The sequence below is a fragment of the Piliocolobus tephrosceles genome, chromosome 18 (genome assembly GCF_002776525.5).
Source record: "Piliocolobus tephrosceles isolate RC106 chromosome 18, ASM277652v3, whole genome shotgun sequence".
NCBI classification, from domain to species: domain Eukaryota; kingdom Metazoa; phylum Chordata; class Mammalia; order Primates; family Cercopithecidae; genus Piliocolobus; species Piliocolobus tephrosceles.
The window spans coordinates 7,799,762-7,825,578 of NC_045451.1; the positions used below are offsets into that span (position 1 = coordinate 7,799,762).

General features: G+C 34.8%; 1 long non-coding RNA gene across 1 annotated transcript; it reads left to right on the forward strand.

The window, feature by feature from the left end:
* Positions 1 to 8,448: 8,448 nt before the first annotated feature.
* Positions 8,449 to 14,728, forward strand: LOC111550649. Its single transcript, XR_002734138.2, has 4 exons — positions 8,449 to 8,593; positions 12,136 to 12,172; positions 12,518 to 12,656; positions 14,495 to 14,728. It is a non-coding gene; the product is annotated as an uncharacterized LOC111550649 (long non-coding RNA).
* Positions 14,729 to 25,817: the final 11,089 nt, after the last annotated feature.

Here is a 25,817-nt window from a genome sequence, read left to right on the forward strand (position 1 = left end):
ATTAATTATTCTTTGCATTTTAAAACAAGTTATCCAATGCCTATTCCAGCATATACATTTGTATAGACACCTGTTGAAGCATTCATTATATACGATACATACATCTGCCTTATATTTTAACTGTATTGTAATATCTTCAAGAACAAAGAAATAATCTTGCTAACATTTTCATTCTCCAAAATACAAAAATAGTACTAACTCATATGTACTCAATGAACATTTCTTAATTGAATAAATGAAACTTTCATAAGAAATGGTATTATCTTTTTTATTGTTGGTTTGTGTTTTATTTTTTGAGTTTTCAATCATAGTCATTCTCATGAGATGGTGTCTCATTGTGGTTTTCTTTTCATTTCACCAATGATTAGTCATGTTGAGCATTTTTTTCTTCTTTTCTTTGGTTGCTTTTATATATTCTATCGAGATGTGTCTGTTCATGTTTTTCTTGATATTTTAATGGGGTTATTAGTTTTTTGCTTATTCTTTATAATTTCTGAGTATTAGACCTTTCTCAAATGTATAGCTTGTGAATATATGTTCCTATCCTGTAGGTTGTCTGTTTATTCTGTTGACAGTTTATTCTGCTGTTCAAATGTTCTTTAGTTTAACCAGGCCTCACTTGTGAATTTTTGTTTTGGTTGCAATTGCTTTTGCAGACATAGACATACATTATTTTCCAAGACCAATGTCCAGAATGGTGTTTCCTAGGATTTCTACTAGGGTTATTACAGTTTGAGGTCTTATATTTAAATCTCTAGTCCATCTTGACTTAAATTTTGTATATGGTGAAATGTAGGAGTCCAGTTTCACTCTTTGCATAGAGCTAGTCAACTATCCCAGCACCATTAATTAAGGAGTTCTTTCCCGATTGCTTATTTTTGTCAACTGTACTGAAAATAAGACACCTGTAGGTGTGCAGCTTTATTTCTGGGTTTTCTACTTTGTTCCATCAGTTTTTGTTTCTAGTTTTTTTGTTTTGTTTGTTTTTTTGTTTTAACCGGTGTTATGTTGTTTTGACTACTAGAGCCAAATATTATAATTTGAAGTCAGGTAGTGTGATGCTTCTGGCTTTGTTCTTTTTGCTAAAGATTGCTTTGACAATTTGGGCTCCTTTTTGCTTCCATATAAATGTTTGCATAGCTTTTTGTAGTTCTGTGAAGAAAATGACATTGGTAGCATGATAGGAAGGGCATCAAATCTATAGCTTGCTTTGGACAGTATTGCCATTTTAATGATATTGATTCTTCCAATTCATGAGCACGGAATGTTTTTCCACTTGTTTGTGCCATCAATGATATTTTTTATCAGTGGTTTGTAGTTCTCCTTGTAAAGCGATCTCATCATCTTGGTTAGATGTATTCCTAGGTATTTCCTTTTCCTTGTGGTTATTATAAGTGGAACTGTGTTCATGACTTGGGTCTCAGTTTGAAAGTTTTTGGTGTATAGAAATGCTACTGATTTTTGTACATTGATTTTGTATCCTGAAAGTTTACTGAAGACATTTATTAGTTCCACGTTCCCTTTGGCAGAGTCTTTAGGATTTTTTAAGTACAGAATTATATCATCAGTCAAGACAGATAGTTTGACTTTGTCTTTTCCTATTTGGAATCCTTTTATTTATTTCTCTTGACTGATTGTTCTGGCTAGCAGTTCCAGTACTATGCAGAATACCAGTGGTGAGAGGGGCATATTTGTCTGGTTCCAGTTTTTAAGGGAAATTCTTCCAATTTTTGCCTACTCAGTATGATGTTTTCCTTAGGTTTGTCATATATGGCTTTTATTATTTTGAGATATGTTACTATGATGCCTAATTTTCTGGGAGTTTTATCATGAATGGATATTGGATTTTATCAAAGGCATTTTCTGCATCTATAGAGATGATCACATGGATTTTGTTTTTAATTCTGTTTATGTAGTGAATCACATACGTTGAACCAACCTTGCACCTAAAGAGGAAAGCCTATTTGATCATGGTAAATTAGCTTTTTGACGTGCTGTTGAGTTTGGTTTGCTAGTATTTGGTTATGGATTTTTGCATCTATGTTTATCAGTCATGTTGGCCTGCAGTTTTCTTTGTTCATTGCATCTTTGCAAGATTTTGGTACTGGGATGATGCTGGCTTCACAGAATGAGTTAGGCAGAAGCCCTTTCTCCTCAATTTTTTGGAATAGTTTCAGTAGAGTTGGTACCAACTCTTCTTTGTGTGTGCTTGCTATAATTGGGCTGTGAATCCATCTGGCCTGGGATTTTTTTTTTTTTTTTTGGTTGGCTGGTTAGTAGGTTTTTTATTACTGATTCAACTTCAGTACTCAGTATTGGTCTGTCAGGGTTTCAGTTTCTTCCTGATTCAGGCTTGGTAGGTTGTGCATTTCTGGGAATTATCCATTTCTTTTGGAATTTCTAGAATGTTAATGTGGAGGTGATCATAATAGTCTCTGAGGATCCTTTGTATTTCTGAAGGACTGGTTGTAATGTCACCTTTGTTGTTTCTGATCGTGCTTATTGGATTTGTCTCTCGTTTTTCTTTGTTAATCTAGCCAGTGTTTTATAGATCTTGCTTCCCCTTTCTAAACTAACTTTAGGTTAGTTGATTCTTTGTGTGGATTTCTGAGTCTCAATTTCATTCAGTTCTGCTCTGACTTTAGATATTTCTTTTCTTCTGCTAGCCCTGGGGTTAGTGTGCTCTTGTCTTTCTAGTTCCTCTAGGTGTGATGTCAGATCATTAACTTGAGATCTTTCTAACTTTTTGAGGTAGGCATTTAGCACTATAAACTTTCCTCTTAGCATTGCTTCTGCTGTATCCAAGAAATTTTGGAATGTCAGTTGTAATTTATTTTAAAGAACTTTTAATTTCTGCCTGAATTTTGTTATTTACCCAAAAATCATTCAGGAGCAAGTGGTTTAACTATCATCTAATTGTATGGTTTGGGAGGATTCTTTTTTTGGGGGGTTATATTGATTTCTATTTTTATTCCACTGTAGTACAAGATTATGGTTGGTATGATTTTAATGTTTTGGAATTTATTGAGACTTGCCTAATGGCTGATCATGTGGTTGATCTTGGAATATGTTCTATGTGTGGATGAGAAGAATGTGTATTTTGTGGATGATAAGTAGTGTATTCTGAATCTATTAGGTCCTGTTGGTTATGTGTCAATGTTACGTTCAGAATTTCTTGTTAGTTTTCTGTTTCAATGATCTGTCTAATGCTGTCAGTGGGGTGTTGAAGTTCCCCACTCTTATTGTAGGGTGGTCAAAGTCCTTTTGTGAGTCTAGAAGTACTTGTTTTATGAATCTGGGTGCTCCCATCTTGCATGCATATATATTTAGGACAGTTAGTTCTTCTTGTTGATTTGAACCCTTTGTCATTATGTAATGCCCACCTTCATGCCATTTTATGTTGTCGGTTTAGTCTTTTTTATCGGATATAAGAGTAGTAATATGTTATTGTTACTTGCTCTTTTTTGCTTTCCATGTGCATGGTGGATTTTTATTCAACCCTATATTTTGAGCTTATTGGGCATCTTTTCATTTGAAATAGGTCTCTTGAAGACAGCAGACAGATGGCTTTTTTTTTTTTTTTATCCAACTTGCCATTCTGTCCCTTCTAAGTGGGACATTTAGACTGGCTTACATTCAAGGTTAATATTGAGATTTGAAGTTTTGATTCTATTGTGAAGTTGTTAGGCTGGTGGCTTTATAGGGTCTGAGGGCTATGTACTTAAGCATGTTTTTGTGGTAGGAGGTATTGTTCTTTTGTTTACATGTTTAACTACCTTAGGGATCTATTGTAAAGCTTGTCTTGTGGTAACCGATTCTGTTAGCACTTGCTTGTTTGGAAAACATTTTATTTCTCCTTCACTTAGGAAGCTTAGTTTGGCAGGATATGAAATTCTTGGTGGAAATTTCTTTTAATTAAAAATGCTTAAAATAGGCTCCCAATCTCGTCTGACTTGTAAGGTTTCAGCTGAAAAGTTTGCTGTTAGCCTGATGGGGTTTCCTTTGTATTTGATCTGACCATTTTCTCCAGCTGCCTTTAATGTTTTCTAATTTAGTGTTGACCTTGGACAGTCCGGTAACTATATACATTGGTCATGTTTGTTTTGTATAATATCTCACTGGTGTTATCTGTATTTCTTGTATCTGGATGTCAACCTCTAGCAACATTAGGGATATTCTATTTAATTATTCCATCAAGTATATTTTCCAGGTTTTTAACTTTTTCTTTCTCTCTCAGGACTACCAATAGCTTGTAGGTTTAGTCATGTTATATAATCCCATATTTCTAAAACACTGTTTTTTTACATTCTTTTTTCTTTATTTTTGTCTGAGTGCGTTAGTTTGAAAGAACAGTCTTTAAGCTCTGAAATTCTTTCTTCTGCTTGGTTCAGTCTATTGATAAAGCTTTCAAATGTATTATAAAAACTCCTAAAATGAGGTTTTTAACTCCGGAAGTTCAGAATTTTTTTTCTTTTTTTTACTGTTTATCCCTTCCTTCTTTTCTTGGATTTCTTTATGGGTTTATTTATGCTGATTTTCAACTTTCTCTTGGATCTCATTGAGCTTCCTGCAATCCATGCTTTAAATTCTTTATCTGTCATTATGAGTTTCCATTTTGGTTGGGGACCATTGCTGGAGAGCTAGTGCAGTCTTTTGGTGGTTTCACTATATTTAGATTTTTCATAGTGCCAGAATTCTTGTGCTGGTTTCTTTGCACGTGGAGAAACTAGCACTTCTAATTTTTGTATTTAAAATATGGTATTGTCTTGACTCTTGATATCAGCTAAGAAAACACAAAGGTGGGAGTAGAAGTCAGTAAAATTAATGAATACCAGAACTATAATACATACTAATGTGATTGGTGGCATCTGGGTATTTGGAAGGCAAAATTTGGGTCAGGTCAAATCTATATAATGTGAAAGATTTTTAGAAGTGGGTTATAATGTCAGTTAAACTTTCTTTGTTGTCTATCAACTATTTAATATGAGAGTTTGAAAGGCTTTGCCCTGATTTGGCAAAAATTTTTTATATGTCAAATATTGTTGTTAAGGAGTTAACTTCTACAGAGATAAACATAAATTTGGAAAGATTAGTCAAGGAAAGAACCCATTATCAGTGAAAAAGTTATATTTGTGTGATTTATAGACCTCTTGCAAACATTGATTTTATTGAAATGTTCTTTCTCGTTGCAACCTTAGCATTTAACTTTGTTTTGCTTAAAATATAAATGTGCATAACTCCAACATTGGACTACTACTGAGCATTAAAGGGTTATTTTTGGCACCCTTATATCATTGTTGAATGTTGTCAGTGTTTCTACTTTTTGGAATAGACAAAGTGAACAACAGACTAGTTGGTATTTAGCTGTTTTTACTGTGTTTGTTTCATATTACGGATTATTTATTTTTGGCCCATTGCAGTGGTTCAGGCCTGTGCTCCCAGACTTTGGGAGGCCAAGGGAAGAGAATTGCTTGAGGCCAGGGGTTCAATACTAGCCTGGGAAATGTAGCAAGACCCCATCTCTAAGAAAATAAAAGTTAAAAATTAGCCAGGTGTAGTGGTACACACCTGTGGTTCCAGCTGCTTGGGAGGCTAAAGCAGGAGGATTACATGAGCCCAAGAGTATGAGGCTGCAGTAAATTATAATCGTGCCACACCACTCCAGCCTGGTTGACAGAGTGAGACTCTGTCTCAAAAACTGTAAATAAAAGTATAATTATTTTAGGCCTTTTTGTTGAATTGTTTGCTATTACTCTGTGCATAATTTAAAAGGAAGTGTAATGATTAATTTTGCAAGTGAAATATGTCTTTTCAATTATATACTTTTTAAAATCTTATTTTCTATTTTTACATCATGCTTTAATTCAGATAAGAATTACCCAGCATCAGGATCGTATAATATGCTTATATTATTGGGTACTTCATGTGGACTTGTATTTTATTTCATTTAATTTTTATAAGGAAAGGATTTAGCTATCTCTGACTTATTTTGCTATGAGAATAAGTGAGAAAAATCATTATTTTATGTCTCATGATTGTATTTTTCTCAAATTTTTCTTTATTATAATTAGATACGACCTTTCAGAAAACCTTAGAATAATGCTTACAAGTATAAACATTTCTTATGATTTGTGAATAATTCTGAAAATCTAAATAAAATTTCAGAAAACATAAATTACTTTGAGAATAATTTTATTATTTTTAAATTAACATAATAATCTATTTTAGAAAATGTCTAAAACAAACTAGAATCAAAAGTAATCTCATATTAAAGTGCTTCAAATTTATATATTGCTCATGTAAATTTTAACTATCATTCAAATGTATAAATTTTAAATGTCTGGCAATATTAATGTTAGAGTGAAGGTCAGGCTTGTGACCAAGATTGCTTTTTATTAATGGACTTAGTTTGTGATTTAATGCCTTTACATTTCTGTCTTATTATTATTTTAGATTTTTAAAATTTGTACTTATACATTTTCTATATCAGTCATATTTATTTACTTATTGTCTCTTCCAACCTATGACAGTTTTCAGTGATTTGTATATGTGTGTGTTTGTGTGTCTATGATTGGACAGTTCTGAAGACTACTGATGACTCACTTTATAAAGTGTCCTTTATTTTGATTATCCAATCTTTTCTCATGGTTAGAGTGGAATTTAAGGCAATGGTACTATGGATATGAAGTGCCTTTCTGATTAAATCGTATTACGAGATACCTAATATCATCATGACTTATTATTACTTGGCTATGATGTCTCTCCCAGGTTTCTCTACTATAAATTTACCATTTTTTCTTAGTATGTTGCTTTAGTTACTAAGGTTGGCTGAGGAATAGCAAAGACATATGTTAAGGCCATTATGTTAATAAATATTTTGGACTTTTTACTTAGAGGCTATATAAATAACCTGTTGATTCAAGATTCAACCACCAGTTTTAGAAGTCATAGTTAGATTTTTACTTGAAGCAATTGTCACTGAGGTTTAAAAAAGTGATGTTCTATTTTACTCATAAATTCTGTAGACATTATTTAGTATTCACTTTTGAGGAATATGAGTCATTTCTCCCCCATTTCTTTCTTTATTTAAGTATTTATTAATATCAGTTTAGGCTTATGAATATCTATTGTATCTTTACGTTTAAAATGCAATATTATGGCAGCTATGTTTTGCTCATATTATTCCAGCTTTTAGTCAATGGGAGCACATTCATGTTGACTCCTGTTTCAATACACCACTTTAAATAGTGAAATGTTAAAATTGCTATCAGTAATCTCAGGAAGAAGGATACTCACCTACAATTCAAGTACTTAACTTGACATAATATTTTAAAATAGGAACTAGCTGATTTCAAAATATATATAGGAGAGTAAATATATGTGATTTGCTACTTATATTTAATATAAGAATTTAAGGGACTATATTAAATAAGTTTAAACTTTACCATAAAAATAGTCTATTAAAACATATCGTATGAGTTCAGAAAAAGACAAATAGATCAGTAAACAAGAATAAAATGTTCTGAAAACAGATCCACGTGGGAACTTAATATGTCATAAAAATGACATCCAATTTAGAGAGAGGAAATAGTAGTTCATTAAAGTAAAAAATAATATCGTCAAAATCACATATATATTAGGGTTCTCTAGAGAAACAGCACACACACACACACACATACACAGAGACAGAGACAGAGACAGCGAGAGAGACAGCGAGAAGAGGGAGACAGAGAGTTCTTATAAGGAATTGGCTCACATGGTTATGGAGGTTGAAAAGTCCCAGGCTCTACAAAGTGAGCTGACAAGCTGAAGACCCAAGAGACGCAATGGCATAGCCTTGGACCAGGAGGGTTGATGGTCTGGTTCCTGTCCTGATATTTGAGTCTGAATCCTTTCTTGCTCAAGGGAAGGTCAGCTTTTATGTTCCAGTCAGGCTTGCAACTGACTGGATGAAGCTTGCCTCCATTAGGGAATGCATTCTGATTTTTCTCAGGCTATCAACTTAAATGTCAATCTTATTCAAAGATACCTTCACAGAAACACCCAGAATAATGTTTGAACAAACACCTGGGCACCCTGAAGCCCATTCAGGACACATAAGACTAATCATCATACTTATTAATAAATCATATGTGGTTCAATATTTAAAATATTATAAAAATAAAGTGATAAAATGTTGGAAGAAATTGTAGAACATTTATTACATTATTTGTTAATAAAGATACATTTTTAAAACAAATTGTAAAAGCCAGAAGTATAAAGGAAACCATGAAATAACATAAAAATAAATTATTTCTAGAAAGAAAAAAAAACCAGAAACATGTTCTTGGACAACATTGTGAAATGTATATGTGTGCTCACTTGTGATTTTAAGATTAATGTTCAATGTTTCAATGTAAAAGTTAACTATAAACACTTTACAAATCTCTGAATTCAATATTTTATTTTTAATATTTTAGAAGCTGACTCTACCAGAGACCCAGTTCTTGAACTTTTAATGCACATTAGAAAATCCACTGTGTTTAGTTGGCTTAGATTGTAAACTTCAGGAGAACAAGAAGTGTATCCATTATGTTCCAGTTTCTGGGATGCAGTAAGTATCAATACATATTTGAATTACTGGATCAGTGTTTTCAAGTATAGAAACTGCTCACTCCCTGGACAAACGTGGCACTTTATTTTTTCATAGTTAATAAGTATGCTGTTTATTGTTTGCAACTTGTTTTCTGCTGAAAAATTCTATTTAATATTGTATAGGTAAATGAAAATGTGTGTAAAATTTAATTGAATGAATCCCACAAGAATGCTCCTTATGTATTTGAAAGAAGTTAAAGGAGAAAAGAACAACTCATGAATAGGGTTGACTTTTTTTTTTTTTTTTACTATTTGTGTGTGTGTGTGTTGTGTGTGTGTGAGCTATTCAAGGGGAATAGATCTGAAACTTACAGGAAGCCATTCGTTCATCTTTGTTGACTGTAGACAGACCCTTTTCTTTGCTAGTCATGCATGAGAATAGAAACAAAAATGATGCTTCTAATATATTTATTTATTATGCTGAAAATAATTTATTATGCTGAAAAGCTAAACATAAAATGACACAATTCTGTCTTCTTCAGCATCCTAATAACAATTCCATTTTCATGCTTTATATTTTACCAGCCTCGCTTGAAATTGTATTGTTTAAGGAATCCTGTAACACTTTCTCATATACCAAATGCTATCACCATTAACCTAAGTTTGCATGTTATTTTACTATGAAAATGATTGGAATAGTAATTTCTAGCCTAAGGAAACTAAACCAAAAATTTACCTTTTATACAACTCCTACTGCAAAACTTATTCAGAAGAGAAGATTCACTTTATTTATTTATTTAGTTTTGTAATGAGGCTACAAATGAAGGGACCTCATCTCTTGTGATATGTGTGTGTGTGTGTGTGTGCACGTGTAGGTGTTTGTGATAGCAGTTTCCCTGTGTCTGCAATTTCCCTGTTCACTTCAAATTTATTTCATCTATACAATACTTAGATGAGAAAAGAAATATGATACTATGTGAAGGAAAGGACCTTTAGTAAAATATAGTCTTACTTTTTAAATGTCAAGAATATCATTTGTTTCAAAATATTGCAGAGAAAATAGGAAGGTGTGATGGGATCCTTGGGGTGTCATTTTGCCGGCCAGAAGCCTCTGTGGCTGGCGGTGCCTTTGCCAGAATTTTGCTCAGGCCAGCTGGACTTGTTCTGCCTACTTGGCCTGCAATCTGCTCTCAGCTTGCGCTACCAGGCTGGATCCCAGCCCTGCCAAGGGTGAGCCAGGCATGGAGCAGCAAGGGATGCGTGAGTGAGTGAGCATGGTGTCTGGCTGTTGTTCACAGCCAGGCACACCAGCTGCAGTGGGGTAGGCAGCTCCAGGTGACAGCATAGGCACCAGTTCTCTGTGAGGCTGCCGCTGAACCAGGCCTACTGCAAGTGGCTTCCACTGGACACCTGGGAACGTGGTGGTGCCTGGAAGCTTGGAGACTCCAGGAACTGCAGAACACCAAGGTGTCATAGCCCTGGCCTGGGGAGCTCCTAGGTCTGGGATCCCTGAAAGGCTGCACCTCTTCTCTCCCTCTCTCTTGTCCTTACTTGCAAGAGGTGAGTGGTGGGTGGGTGGGGGGTGGGCGTGTTTCAGCAGTTTGTGTTATAGCTCTTTCAGTCCCACCATTCAGCAGGTCCTCAGTTCTTAGGAAGAATTAAATATGCAGACAACTGGGAGATGAGTGAGGCAAAGAGGTGCTTTATTGAGCAATAGTACAGCTCTCAGGAGAGCCGAAGTCGATACCTCCTATCCACAGGCAGGTCACCTTACTGTCTCTGTAGCCCTGTAGCCCTCAGCAGGAAGGAGACCCGGAGTGGGTAGCTCCTATCCACAGACAGGACTTCCCATCCATCATCTGCCTAAGTCCAGCTGAGTCCAGGGTTTGTATGAGCTTCAGAGGAGAGGAAGTTTGTGCTGGTTGGTCCATGCACCCCCATAGGTGGACCCAGAGAAAGCACCATAAGTTCTCACTCTGGTCTGCAGAACTGGCAGTCCAGCCTTCATGCTTCAGGCCCTCCCTGGCTTGACGGTGGGGCTTCAACAGGGACCTGCCTTTTTCTGCCCAGGAGCCTGTCTGCTTCCTGTCACCATCTGTATGTCATCTATGGAGCCCAGGCTGTTTGTACGGAGGGGTGCCTGCAGGCCTGAGCCGAGGTGCCCTCAGCCTCCCCTTGACTTCTCTCCTGTGCTTGTCAGTGCCCAAAGCCCAGAGGGGACTGAGGCGGCAGGGGACTGACCTGTCAGAGCCTCCCTGAGCACGCACACACCCAGTTGGGTCATGACAGCATCCGGGCTCGGCTTCAAGTTTGCTCTGAAATCTGAGTGGATGCTGGGAGCAGGGAGAGTCCTGGTAGCAGAAGGAGGCACTCTCAAGCCTGCTAGGGCAGGGGGGATTCCTGGGCCCCCGAGAGCACAGGAATGCCCATGTCTGCAGCTGGGGTTGGGAGGCTGCAGCTGTGCCTGGAAGTGTGGGGCTGCCGCCCCTCCAACTTGGAAGTGGGCAGGTCTCCCGCCTTTTCCCTGCTCCAGCTGGCTGGAGCATGCAGCCCCCGTTATGCCTCCGCCAGCGAAGTCGGCCTCTTGGCAGCGGCTGCTCCAGGCAGGCTGTGGCTGCCATCAAAGGGAGCTAGATTGGAGGTGTGGATAAGACAAATGAATGTTTTGATTTTCTGGTTGTCTTCACGGGTGGTAGCCCACCCTGACTGCTGAGTGCAGAGTGCTAGAAACTGTTAGCCAAATACAGAAGCAAGGAACAGACAGAAGGCTTCGCTTTGAGCAGTGAAGTTATGTAGGAAATTAACAATACCTCTTGCAAACTGTGTCCCAAATTTTTAAAGAGCTTGACTGGTATACATTCAATGTATAGTCACAGTATCTGTAGTGGAAGAGAATGGGGCTGAAAGTCAGGCCACCTGAATAGAACCTTCGTAAATTTGAATAAATTATTCAGGCTTCCGTGGTGTGCCTCAACTTCTCATCTGGTAAATAAAATTTTCACACATGGCTTGGATAGATCAAATTATATATTTACAAATTTTTATTAAAAATTTTTTGTAGGATTTTATTTATATTATTATGTATACATATGCTTCTGTTTACATACACAGTTATAATTGATGTAATTTCTTATTCTGATGGAAATGCTTGCTTGGAGAAGAAAAACTAAAATAAAGGAATTTATAACAGAACTGGGGTAGGCATTGTTGGAATGGATTTTTAACTGATTTGTCAATACCTTAGAACAGTTTGCACTCATCTTTTTATTACAGCACACACATAATAAAGATACAAAATACCAGTTTTCAAAGATTTGCTGAAACACCTTGTTCCCTTTTGCTTCTAAAATATCAACATCATTCACCATGGGCACTCTGTCAATGTATTCCCACTGTCGCTTCATTGCACAGTCACAAAGTCAAAAATGGGTATAGTTTCAATCAAAGATTTAAAAACAGATATCCAGAAAATTGTTTATATATTTCCAAACATTTTTTTCTTCTCTTTCTGTTAACTTTGTTTCCTTCCCTTTTGTTACATCTTTCTCATGTTCTTCTCAGCTCTTCTAGTGAAACCACTGTAAGCAAAAGGGAAGAGGTGTGTGGAGTGTAAAATAAGAGCTCTCTGGAGTTATTCCAGAAAATATCATGTAAAGTTGTCATCAAATTTAGTTCCCTGACTCACTTAACATAGTTAAGAATATACTCTATTAATAGAAATAACTCAATTTACCTGTGCTGTCTTGAATAAATTACCTTCTTAAAAAATCTCTTTTTTCATTTTTTCTTTTTCTAATTACTCACAGGAAGATAGATATATCTTATTAAGACATTTGTTTGGAGTTGGGATTTTGTCTTCCCTTGCTACCCAGCATTTAACTGAAATTTAATTGTTATTTTTGATGTGTATGTGTTTGTTATTTTTCTGTGTATATTTTTCTAGGGAAGTGTGAAGACAGACAAAATAAAACACAACCTATGAAATTATAGCTTTCAGTTTTGCCAGAATGCTGCTCTATTAATGCTCAGGGCCTCTTAACTTCTCACTTAAAACAAAGTGGGGAAAAATCACCAACTAATAGGTTTCTATTATATTAATTACAGTATCATGGGCATTTACCAAAACACACATTTTTACTCTAGAAAATGGCATCTTAAACGGTCCAGTTTTCTTGAAAACTTAGTAATTCTTCATAATAAATGCTCTTTTGTGACTTCTTCTTTTTATTACTAACCCGCATAATATTTCTATATTATCTAGTTTCTATGTTCCCTTTTCATCCCTTTTTTCTTGCACCATGGTGCTAAATTGGATGGAGATTTGATGAAACACGTTTTCTATGTCTTTTAATATCAGGGCTTATGTTTTGTTCTGGAATCACTCTTAGCCTTTTGTGTTTTATATTAGCTCTGTAACTTCCCAACCTCACAAAAAAACCAAAGCTTCTTTCACATTTCAACACAATAACCTGCACTCCCATCTGGTCCAGGATTCCAAGCATCTGGGTGTCCCTTCCCTCAAGATGGAATTGTCTCTGGTCTCCACATTCGTCTCAGTTGGAAGTCACATTCAGATATTTTTGATTTATGACTGTTGTTGGAACTTCTGAACTCTGTGTCCTCGATAACCTCCATGCCTAGAGTTTTATAATCCTTTCTCTCCTAAAACTTTTTCTCTCAATTTTGAATTTCCTAGAACTTAAATCGCAAAAGGATTGAATTCCTCACTCCCATCTGTATTCCAGGAGCACTGTCCCCACATCTGCTTCCTCTGATGTTCCCTTTCCATCCCAGTCTCCTTAAAACAGACACTGCTGAATTTTGAAAACCTTGAACTGCTCCCTAAATGCTTTCCTTTTCTTCTCTACCACATGTAGGGAAAAGCTGTCATCTTTGCTTTCTTTAGTTTCTCATATACTCTTCCAAATGGAGCTCAGTGAAACTCCTTGGCAAACCACATGGGATCAGTATTTCTGATTCTGACAAATTATTTTTCCAAATAAATGCTGCCCTTATTTTAATATGAATATTAAAAAATATGATTTTTTTATTTTAATATTTTATTAAATAATTTCTATGTATTTAATTTTCTTAATCTATGTATGTAATCTTACCCACTGCTCTATCACTGCATCCCAGCTTTCTTGTCCATGCCTCTGTGGTTTTCCAAGCAATTCCACAATTCCCTAACACCATTTGGTTGTCTTACAATTCAGTTAAATTCTGACACTTAATTCCCTGGAGTTAGTACAGATCCCCAAAATTAACAGCTCAGTCACACAAAACTGATCCACTTCAGACACTAACCACAAATGTGTGCCCAGACTAAGTAATCTGCTGAGTACAAATTCAAAGGTTCTCATGACCTTCTCTCAGATTTGGCAGTTTGCTATAATGACTCACAGAATACAAGAAAATGCTGTCCTTACTGTTACTGGTCATTGTGAAAGATCAAAGTACAGCAAGATGAAGGGGTTAGGGCAAGGTGTGGACGGGTCATTCGATCTCCATGGAGTTGGAGTGTGCCACCTTCCTAGCACTTAGATGTATTTGCCAACTTGAAAGCCCTCCTCGCCTCATTGTTTCAAAGTTTTTATTGAAATATTATTTAACAGGCATGATTCATTAAATCTTTAGCCAATCTACTCTTGTGCCAACCACCAAATGTCAGCCAAAGGTGGCCAGTTCTTCAAATCGTGTTCCAATATGGCAAACACAGCTGTAACCAACACAGCTGTTTCTTCACCTCACTTTTGTTTTATGTACCTCACTTTCCTTTCCCTGTCCATAAATCTCTGACCACTAAGCAGGCTGAAATTTCCCTGAACCTATTCGGGTTTGGGGCTGCCCATTTCACAAACTATTCTTGCTCAATTAAACTCTTTTAAATGTAATTTGTTTACTGTTTTTCTTTTCACAGAGGTTTATTCCATATACTTAGTATAACATATGAGTTTTACAAATTGGAGTGATAGGCATTGATTTTGACACATCTGGAGAAAGAGTGATCAAAGAGAAGTGGCCCTGGAGCTCTACCCATGAAAAGATTAAATTTTTAAAAAGATGCCACTCACCTAAAACTTATCAATAAAGTCAATTATAGTTTCAAATTGGTAAATTATTTTATGGAAAAACAATAAAAATATGAAATAAAATTAATATGTATTCCAATGCCTTTCAGCTTGAATAAAATTGCAGTCAATAAGTTGGTACCAGAAATGATGTCATAAAAAGCACTTGTGGAGAAGAATACTGCAAGAACACACATTTTCATTGAACTCCAAGTATCGAAATGTGTCTATTCATTTCCTGTTTTTAAGCCTAACTGGTTCACCTCTACAAGTAGGCTGACTTAATGAAGGTAAGTCATGAACAGTAGCACTTTTTAAAAATGGTAATCATTTTTCATTCTTTAATATGGTTGTCCATAAACTGGCTGTTCTTTCTCAGGTATTCCCTTCCTTCCACCCTACTGCATTATTCAGTGTTATTTCTGAAGGCCTTGAAGTCCTAAAGTTTGTTGCTATTTTGCTGTTGGTTTTATGTCCATGTGCACTTGTTGCAATGAGAGGCATGGTATCTTCCATTTTTATTTTTTATTTTATTTTACTTTTTGTGAGACAGATTCTCACTCTGTCACCCAGGCTGGAGTGCTGGCATGATCTCTGCTCACTGCAACCTCCACCACCCGGGTTCAAGCGATTCTCCTGCCTCAGCCACTAGAGTAAGTGGGATTACAGGCACACGCCACCATGCCCAGCTCATTTTTTGTATTTTTAGTAGAAACAGGGTTTCACCATGCTGGCCAGGCTGATCTTGAACTCCTGACCTCAGGTGATCCAACTGCCTTAGCCTCCCAAAATGCTGAGATTACAGATGTGAGCCACAGTGCCCAGCGGTATGTTCCATTTTTTAAATGACACTGGATTCCATTTATACTGTTGATTTTGCCAATTGCCAATTGACTTAATTGGAAAACTCCTTAGTGAATAAAATCTCAGTGGCCTAGGCAGAGTATGACTCATCTTTCAATACTAAGTTGTAGGCATAAATCATTCCCAAAACAACGTTTACAATAAAGTATTGATTATTAGTAATTATTTATGGCAAATATTATATAATTAATTATAATTATATATTTACATACTACAGATATAGTAATTATTTTATATAATAGATAATATATGCTAATATATGATTATCATCTAACAATTATTATAATATAATATATATTATATGTATTGATATAATCATTTTTCATTATTGGCTGTTATGTCCTTAGTTATATCTTCATCATAATAATACACCATTTTTACCATAGGATGTGGTAAATGTTGTTGAATAAACTAACAGATGAGTAAATGCATAGATTTTAAATTTAGACCATCCCACTCTAATGTATTGTTTATCTTTCAAAGAAGGGAAGTAGCTGGAAGCTTAATAGATTGGAAACAATTCAGCTTTCAAACTTAATTGCAGAAAAGAAGATGATGGTTAGATAAAGTTAAAGAAAATAAAATGCTTATAAAAAATGTATTAGCAAAGATAAAGCCTGTTACTGGAAGAAGAAAGAAGTTTTCTGCTAGTTCCAGTTTTTTGTTACCTGAATGAATATCCTTTTAACCAATAAAGAACCTCAAGAATGAATAATGTATTTTTGTAACCCAAATTAAGATGTTACAGATAGAAGGGAAGTGATGAACCTCTATCTCTACTCATAAATATATATAAATACAATTCCAATTAGCACTTCAGTGAGAAGATCACTAAAAATTATAGCATATCACAAATTACTTGGAACTGCAAAGCATGCTAATTCATATTTTGGAATAAATTCTAGGTTTGTCAGAATGAACTTAAATCAATTTTCATATTTCCCTCTTTACAGTGACTTTCAAATCATGAGATATTATCAGAATAATTTGCATCAAAGACAAAATTAATCTTCATTTTTCAGTTTAATGTATTGCCAGTAGATAAGTTGTATCCCTTTAGATTTACCACTAATTATTTCACAAATAAAATTCAAGTTGTTATGTCTGTGGACACACCATCTAAATTAAATTACTCACAGCTTTTGAAAAACCTAAGTTATTAATGTGCACATATCAGAGTACTTGCTTATTTCTCTTCATTATACATGATTTATGCAATTCATTAGATTGTGGTAATTATCATTTAAGACTCATAAAGCTCTTGTTTATGCAAGCTTTGCTGGTGTTGAAGTGCATACTGATTTACAAGATAGGTTTGATAAGTTGTATATACAGGATAATGAAGCCATTCAAATTATCTTTAAAAGATAACTAGATGCAATGTATTTTATTTCTGATAAGACTATAACTGGAAATGATTTATAAAATAATTATTATGTACTGGGTGTACTGGGGAGTTAGAGAGGAAAAAAAAAAAAAACACTGGGTCAATTTTGGCTTATTGTCTCCAGATTAAACATAATGCCGGAATAAGTGACTAGGGCTTCCCAAACACACAATCTAAGTTAACTGAAATTACCTCTGAAGGCTGCGTTTTTCAAATGCTGCAGTTACCATAATGAATGCTTATTTTATCCATAAGCCAAAAAAGTCATGAAGTTACAAAACACAGATTTTTAAATGTATCCTAACACATTCATGTTGTATGCTATCAATTTCAACATTTAAAATGTTTACTTCTTTGCTTTCAAATACACTCCTTGATCCACTAACTTAAAGATTACATTCACTTTTCTATTATTGGTTAAAAGTGACAATGTGTAAGAGTTAAGATAAATTTTTCATGATTGTGACACAAAACATCATCACTCTCATAAGTCTATTTTTATATGAAATTCAGAACAATAGCCTAAGTATTTGTATTTTGTGATAGTTCGGAGGTCCTTGTTTCTTGCTACATTGCAGTAAGAACTCGTTTTCAGATCCTCAAGTCCACCTGCACCCTTGGCCTACAGCCGTCTTCCTCCAACCTCAAAGCCAGCACTGAGAATCGAATCTTTTGACTCTCCCCTTGGCTTCCCGGCCAATTGGAGCTCTGACCCCAGCTAGAGAAACTCTGCCTCTAAGAGCTCAGGTGACTAAATTGGATCCACTAGCATAATCCAAAATGACGTTTCTATTTCAAAGTCTAGATGCTTAATTATATTTGCAAAGTTCCTTCAGCATTACGTAGATTAGTGCTTAATTGAATTGCTAAGATATAGGAATCCTGGGTTTGGCATGTTTAGAATTCTGCCCATTGTACCTCTGCATGTATTTTTTTTTTCAAGTTTTAAAAATTATTTTTCCAGCTTTACTGAGATATAATGAACACATAAAAATTGCATATATTTCAGATGCACAATGTAATGATTTGATGCACTTATATGTTGTAAAATAGTTACTACATCAAATTAGTTAACATATATACAGTTGGGAGATGCTTTTACATCCAATCTGAAAATCTGTTTTTTTAACTCAGTGTTAGAACATTTATTTTTTTAGTTACTATTAAGCTTTGGGAAATACTCAACGTGAATATTCATGTCCCATTTATTACATTTGTTTTACTCTTTTCTTTGTCATTATTAGAATATTTGTATTTTCACCATCTACTATTATGTGTAGTTATTATAGTTATACATTGTTTCTTTTTTTTTTTTTTAGTGAAACTTCTAGGAGTTGAAATATAGATTTTTACCCGAAGAAGGCCTACTTTTAATTATGTCATGCATTACAAGTATAATATAGGAACTTAACAACGTTATGCTTTGATTCCTTGATTTTATGATTTTGTGTCACATATTTTATTTCTAGATATGCTATAAATTCTGCTAAACACTGTATTACTTTTTGCTTCAATAGGTACTTGTGAAATAAACTGAAAATGAGAAAAATGTCTTCTATTTACCCCATTTTACTATTTTTCACATTCTTCTGTCTTTTCTTTAAAGTGCTCAGCTGGAATATTTTCTTTCACCCACCAAAATTCCTTCCACAGTTATTGTCATTCGTTCTGTTAAAAATTCTCTCTTCATGCTTATCTCAAAGTACTTATTTTGTCTCATTTTTGAAGCACACTTTCATTGATTTGTTTTTTCTCCCACACTTTAGAGAGCTCATTCTCTGATTTTCTCACTTTCTATTTTCTAAGATCCTGAAGTTATTTTTTTCTTCATTCTTGTGGATGTAAGGTATTATTTTTCTCTGGTTACTCTAGAGTCTTTCTCTTAATCACTCTTGTCAGCAATGTATTATATCTTTTTGTGATTTCTTTGCATTTTTTTTCCTCTGAGGCAGGATAGGTAGTCAAGGAAATAACCACGTCCTTGGGATGTGGCAACCACGTCCATAGCGCTGACAACACCAAGAGCCCCAGCACTGGCACTGCGGTCAAGCTCATCTATGCAGAACTATCTCAGTAGGGACTTCTGCTACTATCTATCTCTTGTAGGGAGAATGCACATTTGGTTTTTCTTGTCCTCAAACGGACTCTTTGCTCATTATAATAATGAAGACACACCCCTGGGTGGAGATTGACGATGCTAATGAGCCACGCAATGTGTGAACAAGCACGTACAGCTACTGTCCATGTGCACCTAGAGGACCACCCACAGCATGCTTAACAGTAACACCTATTACTCCCTTAAGAATAATCAGGTAAGACTCCGATAAAGGGGGTCTCCCTAGTGCCAGTCTCTCTAACTTGTCTTTCAGACAAGTAGTGAGCATAGTGAGCGTAGTAGTGAGCATAGTATTCAAGAGTTAGTTTTTGTTCCCCTCCCAGCTGTAGTAGTTCCCAGTGTCTATTGTTGCCACCTTTATGTCCATGAGTACCCAATATTTAGCTTCCACTTTAAAGTGAGAATGTGTGGTATTTGATTTTCTGTTTCTGCATTAATTTGCTAAGGACAGTGTCACCCAGCTGTATTCATATTGCTGCAAAGGACATGATTTCATTCTTTTTTATGGCCACGTAGTATTCCATAGTGTACATGTACCACATTTTCTTTCATCCAATTCATCACTGATGGGCACCTAGATTGATTCCATGTCTTTGTTATTGTGAATAGTGTTGTGATGAACATATAAGTATATGTACCTTTTTGGTAGAGCAATTTATTTTCTTTTGTATTTATATCCAGTAATAGGATTACAACTAGGTCTAATATTAGACCTCCTAGATATTAGACCTTTGTCAGATACATAGTTTACGAATATTTTTTCCCGTTCTGTAGGTTGTCTGTTTACTCTGTTGATAACTTCTTTTGCTGTGTAGAAGTTCTTTAGTTTAATTAGGTCCCACTTGCCAATTTTTGTTTTATTTGCAATTGCTTGTGAGGACGTAATCATAAATTGTTTCCCAAGGTCAGTGTCCAGAATGGTGTTTCCCAGGTTTTCTTCTAGAATTCCTATAGATTTGGGGTTTTTACATTAAAATCTTTAATCTATCTTGAGTTAATTTTTTAATATGGTGAAAGCAAGGAGTCCAGTTTCATTCTTCTGCATATAGCTAGCCAGTTATCCTGGCATCAATTATTGAATAGGGAATCCTTTCTCCACCATTGCTTATTTTTGTCAACTTTGTCAAAGATTAGATGGTTATAGGTGTGCAGCTTTATTTCTGGGTTCTCTATTCTGTTCCATTGGTCTATGTGTCTATTTTTGTACCAGTACCATGCTGTTTTGGTTACTGTAGCCTTATAGTATAGTTTCAAGTCAGGTAATATGATGCTTCCAGCTGTGTTCTTTTTGCTTAGGATTACTTTGACTATTTAGGCTGTTTTTTGGTTTCATGTGATTTTTAGGATAGGTTTTTCTAATTCTGTAAAATATGACTTTCATAGTTCGGTAGAAATAGCATTGAATCTGTAGATTGCTTTGGGCAGTATGGCCATTTTGACAATATTGACCCTTCTAATCTAGGAGTGTGGAACAATTTTCAATTTGTTTGTGTCATCTCTGATTTCATTCACCAGTGTTTTGTAACTCTCACTGTAGAGGTTTTTCACTTTCTTGGTTGGATACATTCCTAAGTATTGTGTGTGTGTGTTTGTGTGTATGTGTGTGTGTGTGTGTGTGTGTGTGTGTGTGTAGCTATTATAAATGGGATTGTGTTCTTGGTTTGGCTCTTAACTTGAAGGTTTTGGTGTATAGAAATGCTACTGATTTTTGTACATTTATTTTGTAACCTGAAACCTTACCAAAGATGTTCATCAGTTCTGGGAGCCTTTTGGCAGACTCTTTAAGATTTTCTGGGTATAGAATCATATTGTCAGTAAAGAGAGGTGGTTTGACTTCAATATTTCCTATTTGTATGCCTTTTGTTTCTTTCTTTTGCCTGATTGCTCTGGCTAGGACCTCCCATTTGGGATTTTTAATGCAATCACCCTACTATGCATTTGAAGTGGTGTGAGTTGGAAGAATTATAGAATTCTTCACTGTGGGGTGGGTGTTCTAATTCCTGACTAAGCATCAGGAGGCGTATTTATTTTTCCTGGAGAAAGGATGACAGATTTTGTAATCATAGTATAATATTTCTGTGAGAGTTCCTAATTATTTAATGCCAGTTCTAGAGCAAAGACCACTTCTGGCTAATGCTCTCAGTTGGGAATCAGGAATAGTTGCCCTAACCCTCAGGATCTCTAATATGAAAGGGCTCTCTAATGCTAGAAAGAATGATGTTAAAGCCTCAATTAATAATTTAAAATATCATCTTTGTGTAAAGACTTTCACAAAGGAAATGTCTTACCTCGAAAATTGTCTCATGACTGAATTGATTTTGCCAGTTTGTTATAGACTGTCCATTACAATGACTATAACTCTCACAATTCCTTATTGTGGGACTAGAATGTGTATAACTATAACTGGGGAAAATGTCCTCTGGTTTCTTTTCCTGCCGTGTTCCTCCCCATTTTTAATTTTTCCTCACCATTGTCATTGTAATTATTATCATCATTCTCTTCATCAAACTACCATGTATTGACAAATTATTTGTGTCAGGCACGTTTAATAGTATGTAAGACTAGATGTCCATTGGTGGAAAATATCATATATCATTTACATGTACTATAAAAGTTTATCTGTAGATAATTTAGGAATATGTTAAAATATTAACCTCAAAAATTATCTTGATTTAGAATAAAGCAGAATTTTACTAGATACTCTATTATGCTTTTCTAGCTTTATAATTCTCACTGACTTGATATTATAATTTGGAGATGTAAAGATATCAATTGATAAATTAATAAACAATAAATAAATTACATGCGTAGTACCACTGTCTGACTCTCCATTAAGTGAATTGCATGAATCATATCAATTAAACTTTTAAACAAATCTATGAAGTTCCAAACAATTACTATCCCTGTTTTTCAAAGGCAAATATATGATTCTTAGATAATTTAAATAATTTCTTTTCTGATTACATAGCTAGTATGTGGTGAAGCTGGAATTGAAATTCATGTCTGTGGAAGAGAAATTTAGCAGATGTATAATCTGGTTTATTTTAGTTAATTTTTAATTATTGCTATAGAAATTAATTTGAGTCTGAATGTTAATGGTCAGTAATATTGGCCCCTCTGTGGAGGTCATTTGATTCTTTTTGAATGATTACACCAAGGTAGTACACTTTTCAGAGGAAGACCATAGAGGTAAAGTGCCATTCTCATCAGATCACATCAAAAGCATATATGGTCAATGTAATATACTATGTGTTTATGAATATTTATTTTATGCTTGTGTTATAATAATACTTTATTTTATTGATCATATTATTTCAGCTTTGGTCTTTGCAAGCTCTTTCAGTTGGCTCCTGTGTTCCTTTCACATACCCTATTACTGTGGGCTTTGTTTGAGTCCTTTCTTATTTCTGCCATTATAAGATGCTACACAGTCATCTTTTATATTTTCTGCCCTGCTCTTGGAATCAACTATTTCTTCAAAGAGCCTAGTTTCTTTTACTGGAGAATAGTATTAGAAACAAAGATTTGTGCCTTAGGTATGCCAGTTGATACTGGATATTGTTGCTTCTAGGTCCTCTCAGCTGAGAAAGCAAGGAGATATATGTGTTTATAGTAACTCATGAATATGTACATATCTATAGATATTTCTCAACTTAATCCTTTGTGTCTATATTGTGTCCTAAATAGGAGTGTATACTTAAGCCTTCAAATCTAATCCATTACTACATGAATAATTTTATCCTCCTCTCTTCTTTGTCTGTGACCCCCGACTCCAACAGTGAGAAATTAAACCATCCATTTATGTATTTTTTTTCAATTTCAGTATATAGTCATTCCTCAGTATTTGTGGAGATTCATTCCAGGAGCTTCTACAGATAGGAAGGTCTGCTGAGGCTCAAGTCCCTGCTATAAAATGGCATAATATTGCATATAGCCTGTATACATCCTCTCATTTATTTAACTCATCTCTAGTTTACTTATAATGCCTAATATAATGTAGATGCTATGCAAATAGTTTTTATACTGTATCATTTAGGGAATAATTATGAGACAAAGTCTATACGTGTTCAATACAAATCTTATTCAAATATTTTTTGAATAATTAAGTCTTATTCAAATATTTTTTATCTGCATTTAGTTCAACTTATGAATGCAGAACCTACAGGTAAAAAGGACCAACTGCATTTGCATTGTAGTTTTAGAACTGTTAATCCAGACCCTTCTTGAAAACAATTTTATCAAGTAGAATATAGTGCTTATGTATAATTCCTTTTGCTTTAGTCTTACAGATGCATTTCCAAAGTTACTTAGGTCAGTACCTTTTTCCTTGACTGCCTTCAGTAAGGTTGTAAACTGAAGGGGGTCATGGAAAAAGGTGCTGACCTAAGTCAAAAGGTTGTGATTTTTAAAAACACAGTTACATTGTTTTGACACATTCTTTATTCCATTGTGGAATATCCCAACTTCCCAATATTAAAAAAGTATACATTAAGGTTTATTCTTTGTGCTGTAAAGTTCTGTGGATTTTAACAAAAACTTAATGTCCCATATTCAACATGAAAATATATTCTGCTGCATTATCAACATGGGCTGGGCGTGGTGGCTTACACCTGTAATCCTGCACTTTGGCAGGCTGAGGCAGGTGGATAACCTGAGGTCAGGGGTTTGAGACCAGCCTGGCTAACATGGTGAAACCCTGTCTCTAATAAAAATACAAAAATTAGCTATATCTATATATAGATATAGACAGAGAACTAGAGAGAGTGAGAGAGAGAGAGTACACACACACACACACACACACACACATATATATATATATATATAATGTTAACGGTCAGTGATATTGGCCCCTCTGTTGAGGTCGTTTGATTCTTTTTGAATGATTACACCAAGGTAGTACACTTTTCAGAGGAAGACCATAGAGGTAAAGTGCCATTCTCATCAGATCACATCAAAAGCATATATGATCAATATGATATACTATGTGTTTGTGAATATTTATTTTATGCTTGTGTTATAATAATACTTTATTTTGTTGATCATATTATTTCAGCTTTGGTCTTTGCAAGCTCTTTCAGTTGGTTCCTGCATTCCATTCACATACCTTATCACTGTGGGCTTTGTTTATATATATGTGTGTGTGTGTGTGTGTGTGTGTGTGTGTGCGCGCTTCACTTATTCCAATTCAATTTTATCCCTCTAAACACCTGGAAACCTCTAATCTTTGTTTATATCTACAGTTTTGCATTGACCAGAGCATCATACAATTGTAGTCATATAGTATGTAGCTTTTTCATGACTTGATGGCTTATTGTTAAAATTTCTGAAGAATAATCCACTGCATGGATATAATATCATGGTTTTTTTTTTTTTAACCTATTTAAGGTCATATTGGTTGACTGCAGTTTTATGAATAGGCTGCTATAAACATACTCATGCAGACTTTTATGTGGATATTAGTTTTAAAATCATTTGGATAAATTCCAAGCTGAGCAATTGCTGGTTTCTTTGGTAAATCTATGTTTAGTTTTATAAGTCTTTCAAAGTGCTGTGCCAATGTGCATTCACATCAGTAATATTTTGGAGTAACTGTCTCTTTGCATCCTTGCCAGCAATTTGGTATTATCTGTTTTTTTGGATTTTATCCATTCTAATAGGTATGTAGTTTTATCTCATTGATGTTTTAACTTGAAATTTCCTACCGGCAAATGATGTTGAGCACCTTATTAGATGCTATATATCTTCTTTGGTGAAATGTCTGCTCGGAGATGCCAATTTTTAAAAACAGGTTGTTTTCTTATTGTTGAGTTGTATCTTTTAAGGAAACATTTTTAGCTTTTAAGGTTGAAATTATTTCAGGCTTACATAAAATTTCAAAATGACACCACAATTACCCGATTTGATTATTATTGTATGCCTGCATCAAAGCATCGCACATACCCCATAAATGTATACACACCTGTTTTGCACCTGTGATTTTAGAAAACCCAAAAAGTATAAAGATTTGTGATGTAAATTTTATCCAGATGCACAAAACATTAACATATTACAAAAACATCATTTGATAAAATGCTATTAGCTGAGCTATAGAACTTACTCAAATTTTGACCATTGTCAGTAATGATCTTTTTCTGGACCAGGATCAAAACTAGGGTTGTATCTTGCATTTAGTTTTTATGGCTTCTTGGTGTTCTTTAATCTGGAACAATTCCTCACCCTTTGTCTTTTAAGTCCTTGGGAGTTTTGAAGAGTACTGGCCCAGTTATTTGATAGAATGTTCATGATTTTTGTTTGTTTGATGTTTTCCTATGATTAAATTCATGTCACACATTTTTGACAAGAATATCACAAAGCGATGATATATCCCTTTCAGTGCATTATATCAGGAGACATATGACATTGATTTGTCCAATTAATAGTGGTACTAACTTTGATCACTTGGTTAAGGTGTTACCTGCCTAGTCTACTCTAAATTTGCCTTCTCCCTTTGTAATTATTAAGTGTCTCTTATACGGAGATTCTTTGGGATCATATAAATATCTTGTATCTTATCAGATTACCTTACTAACTGACTTCAGTGTTCCTGATTATTCTTGTCTGAAACAATCATTACTGTGAATGTTACCAAATGGTGATTTTTTTTTCAATTTTGATCATTCCTTTTATATTTGCTAATTAGATTTTTCTTACATGACAGACCTGTCTTTTCTCCTGTATTTATTGATTACTTACTATTTATTTACACTAGTATGCTCTCCTGTATTCTTTTCTATACTATAGGATATTATTCATTACTATTATTGTT